The sequence below is a fragment of the Castor canadensis genome, chromosome X, assembly GCF_047511655.1.
Source record: "Castor canadensis chromosome X, mCasCan1.hap1v2, whole genome shotgun sequence".
In the NCBI taxonomy this organism is placed as follows: domain Eukaryota; kingdom Metazoa; phylum Chordata; class Mammalia; order Rodentia; family Castoridae; genus Castor; species Castor canadensis.
The window spans coordinates 19,359,164-19,374,797 of NC_133405.1; positions in this window are offsets into that span (position 1 = coordinate 19,359,164).

Genomic DNA, 15,634 nt, shown 5'->3' on the forward strand with positions numbered 1-15,634 from the left:
TTTATTCAGACATTTATTTGTGTCCTTTTTAATTTCATTGTTTAAAAAATTTTATTTTTTTAATTCTCTGTGTCCCACCATTTCACTGTCGTGTGTGTTTGCTCCCGCGGAATTACTGACTTTTGAAGGGGCCGCGTTGTCTTGTCGTTTCATATTTCCTGTGTTTCTGCATTGGATTGTCCACATCTGAGGCCAAGTCATTGGTTGGAAGTTTCAATCACCTCCAGTCTTTCAGTTGCAAGGCCCTCGAGGTTCAGGTTCTCAGTGTAGCAGCCAGGTGGAGGTGTTTTTCCCTCACTACCAGACTGTGTATGGTTCGGGACCAGCGTCCACCCACTGGCTGAGGCACTGGGCCTGACCCCAGCTCTGCTCAGATGAGGTAAAGTGGCAGGAGTCTCTTGCAGGAGTGTTACTTGTCTGCTTTGGGGCTGCTTCCACTCTGGAGCTTTCTGTTCTTTGCATTTTGGGAGCTGCTGCTGACTTTTGGAAATTTCACCACTCTGAGCAGGGCAGGTCCCCACTTGCTCTGTAAGCTCCCTACCAACCCACCCCAAATTTGCGTAGCCAGCGGCAGCAAGCATGCAAGCCTCGGGCTGACCGCTGATACGGAGCCCTGAGTTCTGCACGGCTGGCAGAGAACTCAGGGAGCTGGCATATCTGCCTGGTGGTCTGGATGCTTACGGACCTCACCCCGCAAGTCCATTTCCCTGTGGGGCCCAGGAGGCCGCGGAAGTCTCTTGTGATCCAGAGGGTCTGTTAAATACACCAGGGTGGAGTTCCTGGAGGTGGGCCGCCATGCTGCTTTCACACCCTGCCTGCAGGACAGACATCTTTTATGGTTAACGTGGGGCTCAAGAGTTAGAGAAATGAGAACTGCCTGCTTTTGACCAACAATGGGGACACAGTCACTCTCTACCTGGGAAGGGAAGAAGTGTACTCTTGTCCTCATGGAGTCCGCTGTGTTCACCAGTAAACCATGCGTGTAAATGAGAGGACGGTCAGGAATCAGAAACCCCTTAATATTGTCCTCACTGGCCAATGGAACCCAAGTCACCTTCATTTCTACTGCTTTGTCACCTAATCAGTGTTTGAATCTGCTTTCTTTGCAGAGTCCAGTTAAAAATGCCAGAACATTGCACATTTCAGATTTTTTGGTTTTGTTTTTGTCAACCTGTGAAACTCTCCAAGGGCTTTGGGGTAATCTGATTTACTTTCAAGTTTGGTTCTGGGTTATCCTTTGGGAATTCAGGAGGCCTCGCTCTGCCTTGAGACTTCCAGGAGCTCTGCTTGACAAACTGGCGTCATCTTTTTTGTTTGCTTCCATTTTAAGATATTTTTCCTCAGCATAAATTGATGTTTCCATTTCCTCTCTGTCCCCCCTTGGTGTCTTTGCTATGTCTTAGGGACGTACAGAGTAAGCACAAGAACTTCTTATTTACGTCACTTTGGAGGAAGGTAGTTGTTTGAAAGCTGTGTGTCAAGAGGGGACGTGACAAAGTTTAGGAAATAATTCTGAACTCCATTTCCAGGAGAAGATGAAACAGACTGTGGAGTATGTCAGAATTTGGGACCCACCTGCCTCCCTCTACCTCCTGAGTTCTGGGATTACAGGTGTGCACACCAGGCTAGGTATTCATTTTCCTTTTAATGAGGAAATGGGGGGTCAGTTGCTGGTGACTCATGCCTGTAATCCTGGTACATGGGAGGCTCAGATTGGGAGGATTGTGGCTGAAGGCCAGCAGTGCAAGAGACCACATCTCCAAAATAACCAGAACAAAATGGACTGGAGGTGTGGCTCCAACAAAAGAGTAGCTGATCTGCAAGCACACAGCCCTGAATTCAAACCTTAGTCCCAAGAAAAAAAGAAAAATGAGGAAAGAGAAGGTTTGCATTTAGACAAGCTAGCTCAGCCCCACGGTCACAGCCCCACTCCATTTCTAAGCCACCACCAAGGCTGAGTCTTAGCGTGGAGAGAGGAGACACTTTTCTTGCTGAGAACAATGGTTTTACTAAATTAGTGTGGAGAGATGGGGGGACTCACTTCTCTCTTCTTTCTTCTTTCCTCTTCCCCTAGAAATGTGTACACATGATCACAAATACAATACTAAGTATGTCTATTTATATGCAATACCAGGCTTGTAGGAGATATATATATCTGTGTATATGTATATATATATGTAAGATATTATATATAAATAAGATATTGCATATGTTAGTATATATCAGATCTATGCATATATAATATATCCTGGTATCCTGGTATTGTGCTTGACATTTTATGCATATATATATTTCATGTATCTGCAATGCTCACTCACTCATTTCATAGTCTAATCCCATTGTTGTGTTTGCCCTTGAACTAATGTCCACATATGAGGGAGAACATACGATTTTTGGTCTTTTGGGCCAGGCTAACCTCACTCAGAATGATGTTCTCCAATTCCATCCATTTACCAGCGAATGATAACATTTCATTCTTCTTCATGGCTGCATAAAATTCCATTGTGTATAAACACCACATTTTCTTGATCCATTCATCTGTAGTGGGGCATCTTGGCTGGTTCCATAACTTGGCTATTGTGAATAGCGCTGCCATAAACATGGGCGTGCAGGTGCCTCTGGAGTAACCTGTGTCACAGTCTTTTGGGTATATCCCCAACAGTCTGTCACTCCTTTTTAATTGTCCCAGAAACCCCTACTCCTCTGCAAGGGCGAGACCTTCTATCTAAATTGGGGGTACAGCTATTTTACCCCCAGGAGAGTACTTTTGCTTGCCCCTAATAGAGGAACAGGTAGACCCCACAGTGTGGATGGATGGACACACTGTGGGACGGGCACGAACAGCTGCCCCAGCCCTAATTCATCTCAAGGACCCCTCCTGGTTTCCCCATCAAAAACAATATCCTTTAAAGCCAGAAGTTAAGGAGGGGTAATTTCCATAACCAAAGACTTAAAGAGACAGGGACTGCTAATAGAACGCTTCCAGCCCATATAATACTCCGATTCTCGGTGTCAGGAAGGGACCTAACAAATGGAGGCTAGTCCAGGATCTCCGCCTGATCAACGAAGCAGTAGTGCCTCTCCACCCTGTAGTTCCAAATCCCTATAAGCTTTTAACCCAAATATCTCCAGGTACTGCTCACTACTCTGTCCTCAATTTAAAAGATGCCTTCTTTTGCATTCCCTTACACCCTAAAAGCCAACCTATCTTTGCCTTTGAGGACCCCACAAGAAAGTCTGGACAGGTCACATGGACTGTCCTCCCCAAGGGATTCGGAGACAGCCCCCACCTCTTTGGGTTAACTCTAACCCATGACTTGGCAGAATGGCAATATCCACAAGCTACTCTGCTACAATATGTAGATGACCTCCTGCTCTGTGCACCAAATGAGCCTGTCATTTCAGGAGCCACTGAGTCCTTACTAAACTTCTTAGCAGATAGAGGTTATAAAATCTCTAAAGCAAAAGCCCAATTGTGTCAGTCTAGGGTTACATATTTAGATCCTGTCCTGGAGAAAGAAATGAGGTCTCTAGGAGAAGACAGAATCCGTCCAATCCTGACGTTTCCTCTACCTAAAACTCTAAAGCAATTGAGGGCCTTTTTTGGGAGGGGTCACAGGATACTGTAGAATTTGGATCCTGGGCTATGCAGACCTAACCAGGCCCTTATATCAAATCCTTAAGGAAGCACAGAAGGAAACCCAGCTCTTTATTGAGTGGGATGAGAAGTCAGAAAATGCATTCCACAGGTTAAAAAAGGCTCTTATATAACAGCTCCTGTCCTGGGTCTCCCAGTACAAGAGAACTTTCAATTATATGTCTATGAAAAGGGAGGACTGGCCTTAGGAGTGGTGACTCAACTCTGGGGCATCACTCCCCAGTCAGTAGGTTACTTAAGCAAAGAGTTAGATCAGGTAGCCAAGGGAAGGACAGGATGCCTCAGAGCAATGGCCACAGTAAGCCTTCTAGTGCTTGTAGCTCAGAAACTTACCCTAAACTTCCCCCTAACGGGTTTTCCCTCACGGGTTTCTGGGTCCCCCTGCATTCCCCAATATGCAGTCTATCTCTTCTCTTCTCTACAAATAAAATCTTTCCGACCTCTGCTGTTGGAGTCCACCTGTGTTTTCATCCCCAGAGCAGGCTCAAGAACCCTGAGCATCTGAAATTTCTGCACGTGTCATCCGTGCATCATCACCTTGGAGTTGTGAAAAGAACACCCACGTCCACAGTTCCAACAGATGGATCAACAGCATCTGGTGCCAGACTTGGCAAGGAAGAGCTACTAGCTCAGAGGAAGTACTGCTTGAGCCCGGTAGATCAAGATCACTCTGCTTTGCATTCAAATAGCTGCCAGAAGACCAAAGTTTGAAAACTCACACCTGCTTGTCCTAAAAGTGGAATTCTGCCTGATGGACAACTAGATGAAGAGAGAAATCACTGGATCTGATCAGTATTTATTGAACTTGCTGGTTGCCTGTGTTCACTGCCTGGTTAACAATTGGTGCCACCTTTACACCACCACCAGTGCAGGTTTTACTATTACAATGAAAGCAAAACATGCAGTTTATTTCATAGAGCACACATTTACAGGGAGCTATCACAGGGCATTTCAACACATGGCATTTGTACAGAATAATACCAGAAATCCATTTTACAAGGAAATGTTGCAGTGAAACTCCCCATATAGTCATCTTAAATAAACAGAAATGTCTTTTTTTTTTAAATGGAGAACAGGAAGGTAAAACAGGTCTCGTCTGGGGGATGGTAACAGTGGCGGGGGGGGGAGGATATAAGGAAAGGAGTATGAGGTGTATATGGTGGATATATCATGTACTTATGTGTGAAAATGGAAAAATGAGACCTGTTGAAACTCTTCCAGGAATGGGAGGAGAGGAGATAAAGGAGAATGACGGAGGAGTGAATTCAACTTTGATATATTGTAGAAACGTTTGTAAATGTCACAGTGTACCCCCAGTAGAATAATCAAATGATAAATAATCATACTCACCATCATCATCATCATAAAATGGAAGAGAGAAAAAACTCATTTTAGGGTGATTGTCTCTGACTTCTTTAGGAAACGGCTAATATATAAAAATAATTTAAAACCTGACACATCCCACCCTACTCGATAACAAGGATACAGATTCTGACGAGCAAAGAATCAGGAGTCACAAAGAATAATTCTCTCCTTTTACTAATCCAAGAGCTGTGAGTAAAAAGAACACTGGCCTGCTTTAAACTATTTGTGGTTCAACACTGAAAGCTCACTGGCATTAGGACAAGGAATGTGCATTCAAGGGTTTTTTGTCTTGTTCTTAAAACACTATTTCTTTGTCACCTATAGAACAGTGTGACCAATCACAGGGCTCACTGGGTGAGGCCCATGACTTAGGCAAGTAGAGTCCTTTACACCTCTCAGTCACACATTCAAGTTTCATGGCGTGTCGTATCCTTTGCATGTGTGTACATAGATAGGTATGTGTGTGTACACATGTACATGTGTGTGCAGATATACGTGTGTACATACGTACATGTGTGTACAGCTGTGTGCACTGCTCCTGTCCTCAACTGCAGCCAGTGCCTACAGAAAGACAACCACGTTTAGGTTATATGCTCCAAGCCTGAGTGTATACTGAAGGACAGGTTTGGGGAGTACAAGCAGAAAAAGATAAACATTTGACATTCAGAGCAATTAAATGTATCCCACAACAACAGCCAAGTACTGTTTTATGTACACAAAAAAGGCATCTATGGTTCAGGTAAACAACAATATGTACTTCAAAAGGAAACACTGATGAGTGTAAAAGATGCCGACTGTTCTAAGGTTACGGTTTCTAGGACCCCCAGCATTTGAAGTATCAATGCTATACACTGACCATGGCAAGATTAAAAATACACTTATCATGGTAAAACTTTACTGTATTATACAGCCTTCAGTGTTTGTATATTGCAAACAATCTGACATAGCTGTTCTCAGCAAGCTGAATTGTTCACACAACTCCAAATGCCAAAGTTGATGTCATTGCTAAACAGAATAAACATTATTTGTAGGATTTCCAATATATACTGAGAGAGGATAATTCCTGCAAAAGGATTCTTTAGGAAACAGGATTGTCACCACTTAACGAAAGCACCCTCGATTCACTCACTCTGATTCACTCACTCCTACACACACAAGAGAGACAATGGTGATTTTTTTCAAGGAAAACAGAAACCTCTTTATTCAAACAAGATGATATGAACAACTTTTGAAGTAGTTGTCAAGGTGACCTTTGGATGTCTTCTTTGTTTCTTTTGTTTTTTGACAGCCATGTTCTTTCTAGGTTCAAGTATGAGGCAGAAAATTCTGAGTCGTTGGCGTGGGGGTTTTATCCAGCAGAAGATGATCAATCTCCCTGATCCCACGAGGCTTGTATGTCTAATCGGGGGTATAAGAAAAGAAAGATTAATAGAGATGCTGGTGGTCTCTGGCAACTTGGTTCTGGCCTCCCATTGGGGTGGGTCCTAGACCTCTGGCAGCCCTCCAGACTTGGTGACGCCTGGTGCTCTCATAAATGCCCCTGACTTCCTCAACTCCAAAAGGACCCCACGATGCTTCACTTAAGTGAAAAGAGAGCTTCTTAAGGAGAGAAAAACAATGGTCTTATGGTTTTGGAAACACAGAATAAAGGACAAATTCCAAAGATCTCCGTAACCTTCTGCCCATAAGGAACATCTACGTGTTTGTCAGGCCACCAGAGGACAAGGAGCTCAGAGGAATCTGGATTTTGAAAAGGACTTATTTTTTATATCTGGCAGGAAATGTGGGACATAAAAATTAGACTCGAGTTAACTATTCTCCCTAAACTAACTTAATGGAAGAGCCCTCTACATCAGTTTTGTAGACTCACCACGGTCTTCTTCCTCTTCTCCAAAGACTGTATACTGTGATGATGGAATGAGGCCATACCCAAACGGGCTGGAAAATGTTTGTGCCTTATCTTATGGTCTAAAGGTGCCTGAGTACTTTAGCAAGATGCCATGGAATCGTTCACATTGTGTTTGTATGTATCAGGGGTGGACTTTGTGGCAGGTGTTTCAGTGTTGTGACTAATGTCAATTACCTGGCCACACATCCACTCCTGATTTGTGTTGACGCTCATGGTGGATCTGAGAGCAGCTTTTCCAGTTTGGGGTATTCTTTTTGTATGTGATCTGGAAAGAGATAATGTGGTTAGAGTTCTTATTACTCCAAAATGAATAGCCATTCGCCATCTTGAGAGACTATCTACTATTTGAGACTGAACTATTGTGGCAAGCAGAAAACAAGGAACAATTGAAATTCAGGGAGCCTCCAGAGAATCTTTCCCAAGATTTGGGAAAATTACTGCCATTATTTTATTGAATATGTTTTCGATGTCATTAGCCTGTGCCTCATTTTCAATGCAAAAATCTTTCATAAAATACTTTCAAACTGAATTCAACAGCAGATTGAAAATATCATACATTATGTGTAAACTGACTTCGCTGCACGACTGAAGGATAGTTCAACATATACAAATCGATAAATGCAATGCAGCATACTAACAGAAGCAAGGACAAGAATCATGCAATCACCTACACAGATATAGAAAAAGCCTCTAATAAAATCAAGCATCCTCTCATGGTAACAATACCTGAAGAAACTAGTAATAGAAGGGTCATACCCAAGCACAATGTGGGATACAGATGACAGGCCTAGAGCCAATATTACACAAAATGCAGAACAACAGAGCATTTCCTGAAAAACCAGGAGCAATTGAGGCTGGCCACAAGCACCACTCTTCCTTCAATGTAGTGTTTGAGTTCTTCACCAGAGTGATAAGGAAAGGGAAAGAAAGAAAGGGAATACAAATAGTGATGCATGGATGACACATGCAGGAATTTCAGGTGCTCAGGGTTCTTGAGCCCGCTCTGAGGAAGAAAGCACAGGTGGACTCCAACAGCAGAGGTCAGGAAGATTTTATTTGTAGAGAAGAGAAGAGAAAGACTGCATATTGGAGAATGCAGGGGAACCCGGAAACCAGTGATCCCATGGGTCAGGTTGGGGATTGGGTTTTATAGCCTTTTTTGGCATTGCCTGGGTCCAGAGATGTCTCTCAGGTGCAGACAGAGATTTCCTGGGAAGGAGAGATTTTCTCCTTCATCACTTATCACCTTATGGGACCTCCTGCAGTCCGTCCTTTAGTCCTTCAATAGGAAAGGAAGAAGTCAAACTATCCTTGTTTGCTGATGATCCTATACTTAAAAGATCCTAAGCCCTCTAGACTCTGAGATCTGATCTGGAATTTCACCAAGGAAGCAAGATGTAAAAATCGTAGCTTTTCTATACACCAACAATGCACTTGTTTGAAAAAGAAGTCAGGAAAACAATCCCATTCACCATAGCCTCAAAAAGAAAAAAATGAGTAGGCATAAGCTTAACCAGAGACTTGTCGAAGACTGCTACAATGAAAACTCTAAAGCAGTGAAGAAATCGTAGAAGGATGTTGGAGGCCATCAGTGTGTTTCTGTTAAATTGAGTGCCTCACAGTGTTTGCTACGTGTGAAGTAAGGGCTCAAGAAATAATACTGCTTAGAATTCTCAGAATGTCAGTTATAACTCTCCTATGTGGATAAATGAGGAGCTGAGTGACTCACCTTGAGGATCCTGTGCTCTTTTGTCTGCTGTCTTTCATATCAGTGTTAAAATAGGCTTTTTTATTCTAGTCGCCCTCACTGGTTGCAGCTTGTAAAACCGCCAGCTTTTGAGGTCTTCTCATGGCATTTTTACAAGGCATCTTGGGTTTGGAAGATGAATTTCTATGTTGGATGCCTGTGGAAGAAAACAAAACAAAATTGAAACTGGAGTTTCAACAATAAATACAAGAAAAAACAAAAGCTGTAATCTGGAGGTGATGTGGGGTGTGGTGGGGGAGGTACAGGTACCTGTTGAGGCAGGAAGTACTAGGCCGGCAGGACTCTGGGGATCCAGGCCCATATACTTGAGCTGTGGCCCCATGCTGCCCTGTACACACACTTACCTGGGCCTCAATACACAAAGTGACCATCTTTAAGAAACTGTCCTCTCTCTTTTGCTGGGAAAGACTGATGGCCAGAGGGCAGGGCTGCTTCTTACTTCTTGCTCCTGCCCGACTGCTGCCTAGCCAGTCATGACTCTGAGCTTGGTCTCCCCTCAAACGCTCCTTACTACCTTCACCTCTCCTCATAGGCCCAGACTCAGGGGCTCCTGCCACTGTGTTCCCACTGTATTTTGACTGACCTTCTTTTAACTTTTTAATCTTGTGACACTATGACTGTTGGCCCACATGTCTGTCTCCCCACTGGCTATGGGTCCTTGATGATGAAGGCTGTGGCTTTTCATCCCCCAGCATTTGTACAACACCTGACTTACCTGTTCAACATCTGCTGATGGGATGAAGATGGATGAACTGTGTTTTCTCAAAGGCAATTGCCTCTACTATAAAGTGCTTCCTACTCACACGGAGTCAACAATACGTTTTAGAGGGCACTCATGCCATGACCCAACTGCAATTTCCTTAATGAGACTACACCTGTAGTCAATCATGGATGCTTTCTGAGACTCTGAGCTATGAAAAGCCAGCAATCCCTACATTCAACTGAGAAAAAGCTGCCACCAACAGTCTGTTAGCATGATGTATAAAATAACAGCAGCTGCTGCTGATATTTGAGAGTTTCCTACATGTCAGACACTATTCTTATCCATCAGTCAGATTTAGCTCACTGAAATCTCATGACAACATTAGCTTCCCCTTCTGCAGATGGTAAAGTAAAGCTAAGCACAGAGAGGTTAAGTGACCTGCCCCAAGCCACAAAGCTCAGAAGTGGAGGAGCTTTGAATATGAGCCTAGGCAGTCCAGTTCCTAAATGATGGCTAACAGAACCATTGGTGGCAAGCACACCTGATGCAGACAGTTCATCAAGGGGGTCTTCATCACCCTCTATTTCATCCTCATCGTCAGCCTCATCCTCTTCAGATGTGTCCTTGTCAGATGTTTCTGAAGCCTGTGTTTAAAAATGAAAATCGTGATTATATCTAATATTTAATCATCCTGCCTTAGAATTCAAGGAGGTCAAAGTTGAAGACTGGACTGATGGTAGCTGGGCGTGGTGGCACCTGCCTGTGATCTCAGCACTTGGGATGCTGAGGCAGGGTGACCTCAAGTTGAAGGCCAGCCTTGGCTACTTAGTGAGTTCCAGGCCAGCTTGAGCTACACAAAGAGATCCTGTCTCACAAAACAAAAGCAAAGATTGGTTTGATGGCTGACTTTTGGCATTTCAAATAAAAGGTAAAAAAATCAAATATTTGTAACTGGCTCCAAGAACCTACATACAGGGGACAGGGGCAGGTCACCCTACTTCTGTCTTTCAGCTAAGACATTCAAGAATGAAAAATTTCCCTGACCAAGGGCCTTCAGCTTTGGACCGCCAATTTGTCTTCTGCCTGCTTGGAATCCTAATTAAAGCCAGGGTGGGACCAGTCAGTGAAGAGCTAAAAAGTTCTTTGGCTGTTGCTTGAGGCCAAACTTTTTGAGCCAATGTCTTAAGTGAACTGTTTAATATTGGTGGTACTGGGGTTTGAACGCAGGGCTTCACACTTGCTAGGCAGGTACTTTATGGCTTGAGCCACTCCACCAGCCCTTTCTCGTGTTGGATAATTTTGTGATAGGGTCTGTTGAACTATTTGCTGGAGCTGTCTTTGAACTATGATCCTCCTGATCTCTGCCTCCTGAGAAGCTAGGATTATACGAGTGAGCCATCTCTGCTTCGCAAGTTGAATTAACGTTTTTTAAGCATACATTGCGATATTTACATATGTGCTTACAACACATCTCAGATTTACCTCCTCCATCATTCTCCCTCTTCCCCCTTCTCTCCTTTCTTAGAACAATTTCAACAGGTTTCATTCTTTTATTTTCATATATGAATACAAAATACATTCATCGTATGCTTTTTTTTTTTTTTGGTGGGACTGAGGCTTGAACTCAGGGCTTTGTGCTTGCAAATCAGGTGCCCTACCACTTGAGTCATGCCTCCAGTCGTGAATGAACTTTGACATGGTGACTCCCAGCACTTTTCAGAAATCACATTCTGATTCTACATTCTCATGCTCCTTTAGAAATAATAGGAATGATGAGAACTTGGCAATTGTAAACAGGCAGAATATCAGTTTTTATTTCTTTTTGGTGGTCCTGGGGGCGTTGAACTCAGGGCTTTGTGCTTGCTAGGCAGGTGCTCTACCCACTTGAGCCACACCCCTGGCCCCAGAAAATCAGTTCTGTAATATAAAATAGAAAGAGTACAGAATCCCGAGAAAACACTTCTTGAATGCATGTACTCCATCAAAAGACATGGTGTTGGGCAAAACAATTAATTATGGAACAGACCCCCCAAAGCATTTGCCATAAAGGAACAAGGGTACATTGGAGCTCATTAAAATGAAGAACTCCTGGATCATCACAAGATATTAAGAGAGTGAGGCTAACTATAATATGGGAGAAGATCCCTGTACCACAGATATACAAAGGACTCATAACTAGAGTGGGTAAAACACACACACACACACACACACACACACACACACACACACACATACACACCTCTAAAAGGCAGGTGACAAAATAGGCAAATGGACAAGTGACTTGAAAAGTCATGTCACCAAAGTAGATCTCTAAATGGCCAGTAAGCATATGAGAAAGGGCCTTGACTTTGATAGTCATCAGAAAATGTTAATAAATGCAAAAGCATTAGCACCAGGAGCTTCTAAGCGGCATAAGATGATAATAAAACAAGCCACAAGTTGGGTGAAGATATGTCCAACACACGACCAAAACAGAGCATTATCAAGAACATGCAAAGAACTATAAGAAAGTTAGAAAAAGAAAAACCAACTCAAAGGTTTTGGGCAAAAAGACCTAAGCAAGCATTTCACTGGAGAGAAACACGAAAGTGAGCTAGAGACAGGAAAACACGCTCAAACCTTTTAACGACCAGGGAAATGCGAATGCACTTTATTTTATTATCACCAGATTGGCAAAAATGAAAAAGTTAGCAAGAATGTGAAGCAAGAAGAATTCTTGCACACTGGTGGTCGGAGTGTGGAGATTACCTTCCCATCTGTCTCTCTCGTGTGCTTCATGATTTTCTTAAGTGTCTATTTAAAGGGAAATAAAAATTCAAACATGAAAAGAGGTTAAAACTCAGTGGCACTCGAGCAGTTGATTATCTCCATTTTGCAAAGGTGGACAATGTTTGAAATTGCTCCAAAACCACAGATTTAAACAACGAAAGACCTGGGGCACCAGCTGGGTTTCTCCTTGCAGTCCAGGTTTCAACTATAAGATGCTGTGAATGGCAGCAGCTGTGCTTGTTATGACACCACAAACACCCAAAATGACAACTTCTCACTCCTATTTTCACACACGTGAAAATTTATAACTTAGACTAAGCACATATTTTTGCAAACCAAGTAGAGATTTCCCCTTACTACACTAACTTTGACAGATGAGGACACAAAGGAGAGGTTAAATAATTTATCTAGAGTCATACAGCAAGTGACCTGGTCCCCTTCTCCTATTGGCCTGAGTTGCTTTTAAGGTATCTGCTTTAGTTTCTCTGCATTAAGGGCAACAAATGCTAGCTAATTCTTTAGGTGAGTGCACCTAAAAGTGCACTCACTTTTATCTTGTAAGTTATGGAAACAGCCAAGATGCCCCACGACTGACGAATGAATCAAGAAAAGGTGGTATCTATACACAATGGAATTTTATGCAGCCATGAGGAAGAATGAAATGTTATCATTTGCCGGTAAATGGATGGAATTGGAGAACATCATTCTGAATGAGGTTAGCCTGGCCCAAAAGATCAAAAATCGTATGTTCTCCCTCATATGCGGACATTAGATCAAGGGCAAACACAACAAGGGGATTAAGCTTTTATTTGATTTTGCCATTTTAAGATATTAACCTGGATGGATGAAATCCATAATGGCAGAGTATGAAATTAACTAGGGTAGTGAGAATGTTTGTGAACTTACATTAATATTCAAATAAATAAAAGAGCCCCTCACAAAACAGCTTGGAAATATTTTGTTCAAACTTGAAGAGTTGAAAGAGTCAGACTCAATATATAGAATCACAGATTAAATTACATTTCCCAAAAGAATCAGGAAAACTCTTAAGGAAAATTCTCAAACAGAATGTCAAGATGGGACTTTTTATCATAATCAAAGTTAATTTCTTGCCATGTTATAACACACCATTAGTAAGATCACCAAATTAAGAACTGTGACTCAGTTTTGTGGATCCTGTTTTCTCCAGTGAGGATATAAACATTGGTCATACAGAGAAGGCAGCATGAATATCTCAGTGAACTCAAAATTAGATCTATGGGTATTTTAAAATTAAACAAAAATGATTTATCTGTTTGTTTTATTTTATTTAGTGGAGAGGGGGCAAGTATATAGGTGAGTTGGAGGCAAACTAAGGACACTTTTGTAGTGTATTGTTCGCTCTGGGATCATCCAGTTCACACAACACTGAAGTATATCAGTGCTTGTTGACACTCGAGACAAGACAATACATAAGCTATGGATAATATCATGGGCCAACACACTACCAAAATAAAGAAATAAGAACAAAGCAAAGCTAAACAAAATAAACAAAAAACTGATACTCTTGTGAACAATATTTTAAAACATTCAATGTCAAATATTCAAATTTCTATTGTTAATGGCAAACATTATAGTAAATTGTTTCAAACAAAATTAAGACAAGATTTCACTATCAAAATAGTTATTGGATTTCTAAAAGTGTCTTTGAAAGTATTTTCCTTTTTATCTCTTTGTTTTTCTCTCAATTTGTTTGTCCTATATTGAATCCATGTCCTCAGTTTTGCTTTTTTAATGTACCCAAATATTCTGTTCCTCTATTAACTGTATTTCCTGGTAATAGCTAACTGCATTAATTCTTATTTGATTTATGCCTTCTTAGTAAATATTGTGTTTAGTAGGCAGGTACTCTGCCACTCTAACAGCCAATTTTGTATTTGTTATTCTTTTAAATAGGCCCTTAATTTATGAATGGGCCAGCCTGGACTGAAATCATCCTATTTTTGCCTTCCTGAGTAACTGGGATGATAAGCACATACAACCCTGCCTAAGTATACTGACTGGCTCAGATGGGATCTCAAAAAGTTTTTACTGGGACTGACCTCAAACCGTTATCCTCCCAAAGAGCTGGAATTACAGACTTGAGCCACTAAGCCCAACCTATATTTTCTTTAATATGTACATATTTTTATGTACTGTCCTTTTGGATTAGGTTCCTAAAACAATTGAAACATTTAACTTTTGCCATCTAAATTAAAATAAGAAAGTAAAAATAATACAGAAAGAGTTTTAATTGGCATAATTTCAAAATTTAGGATTCACTGTATCTGGAGTTTCTTAGATCATTCTTCATAAGTTAGATTATTGAAAAATTACTTATGTCACTTTTTTTGCAAATCTACTATAATAGTGTATGGAAGGTTCTTATAATTTTTTTTTCACTGTTAATTTTATTTACTCCAATTGTATTTGTGTGTGCTTCATTTCTTTCTCTCCCTTTTTTAGGCATATTGGTAAAGTTAGCATACAATAATATATTATTGGGTGTTTTACTTAATGCAAAATAGTCAAAGTAATGCAGTTCTTTTTAATAAAATTTTTATTAGACTATATTCTTTATATGGGGGGATTTGAAGTGACAATTCCAATCAGACTTATATTGTACATTATTTATATTTCCTTCAGCCCCTAGCCTTCTTTCCACCCCATTTAAAGCAATTGCAAGAGGTTTTTGTTATTATTTTATTTTTTTTTTTTCTTTTATTATTCATATGTGCATACAAGGCCTGGGTCATTTCTCCCCCCTGCCCCCACCCCCTCCCTTACTACCCACTCCACCCCCGCCCACTTCCCCCCACCCCCTCAATACCCAGCAGAAACTATTTTGCCCTTATTTCTAATTTTGTTGTAGGGAGAGTATAAGCCATAATAGGAAGGAACAAGGGTTTTTGCTGGTTGAGATAAGGATAGCTATACAGGGCATTGACTCACATTGATTTCCTGTGTGTGTGTGTTACCTTCTAGGTTAATTCTTTTTAATCTAACCTTTTCTGCAAGAGGTTTTGTAGTTCTATTTCATATACTTATATGTAGTCTATCCACCATATACTTATATATGTTCCTATATATATATATATATATATATATATATATATATATAGGATATATAAGGATATATACTTGATATCCTTCATTCACCCCCCCACACTAATACCTTCCCCCTCTGAATACACTGTGTTTATTTTACAGTACTGTTTTTTGTAATTAATATTTAGTTGATGTTCCAATATCTATCCACTGTGGGTGTGCTTTACTCTGGGCTCTTTAATCCTTTCCATTGCTCTCCCTTACACTTTACTTCCTTCCCCAGATTTTCAACAGATTTCAATACACATTCTCTGTCCTCTACTTTCATATCTTATGATATGCAACATTACTGATGTTCTGTCATTCTCTTTTCCTTTCCCTCTTTCCCAGAGTTTC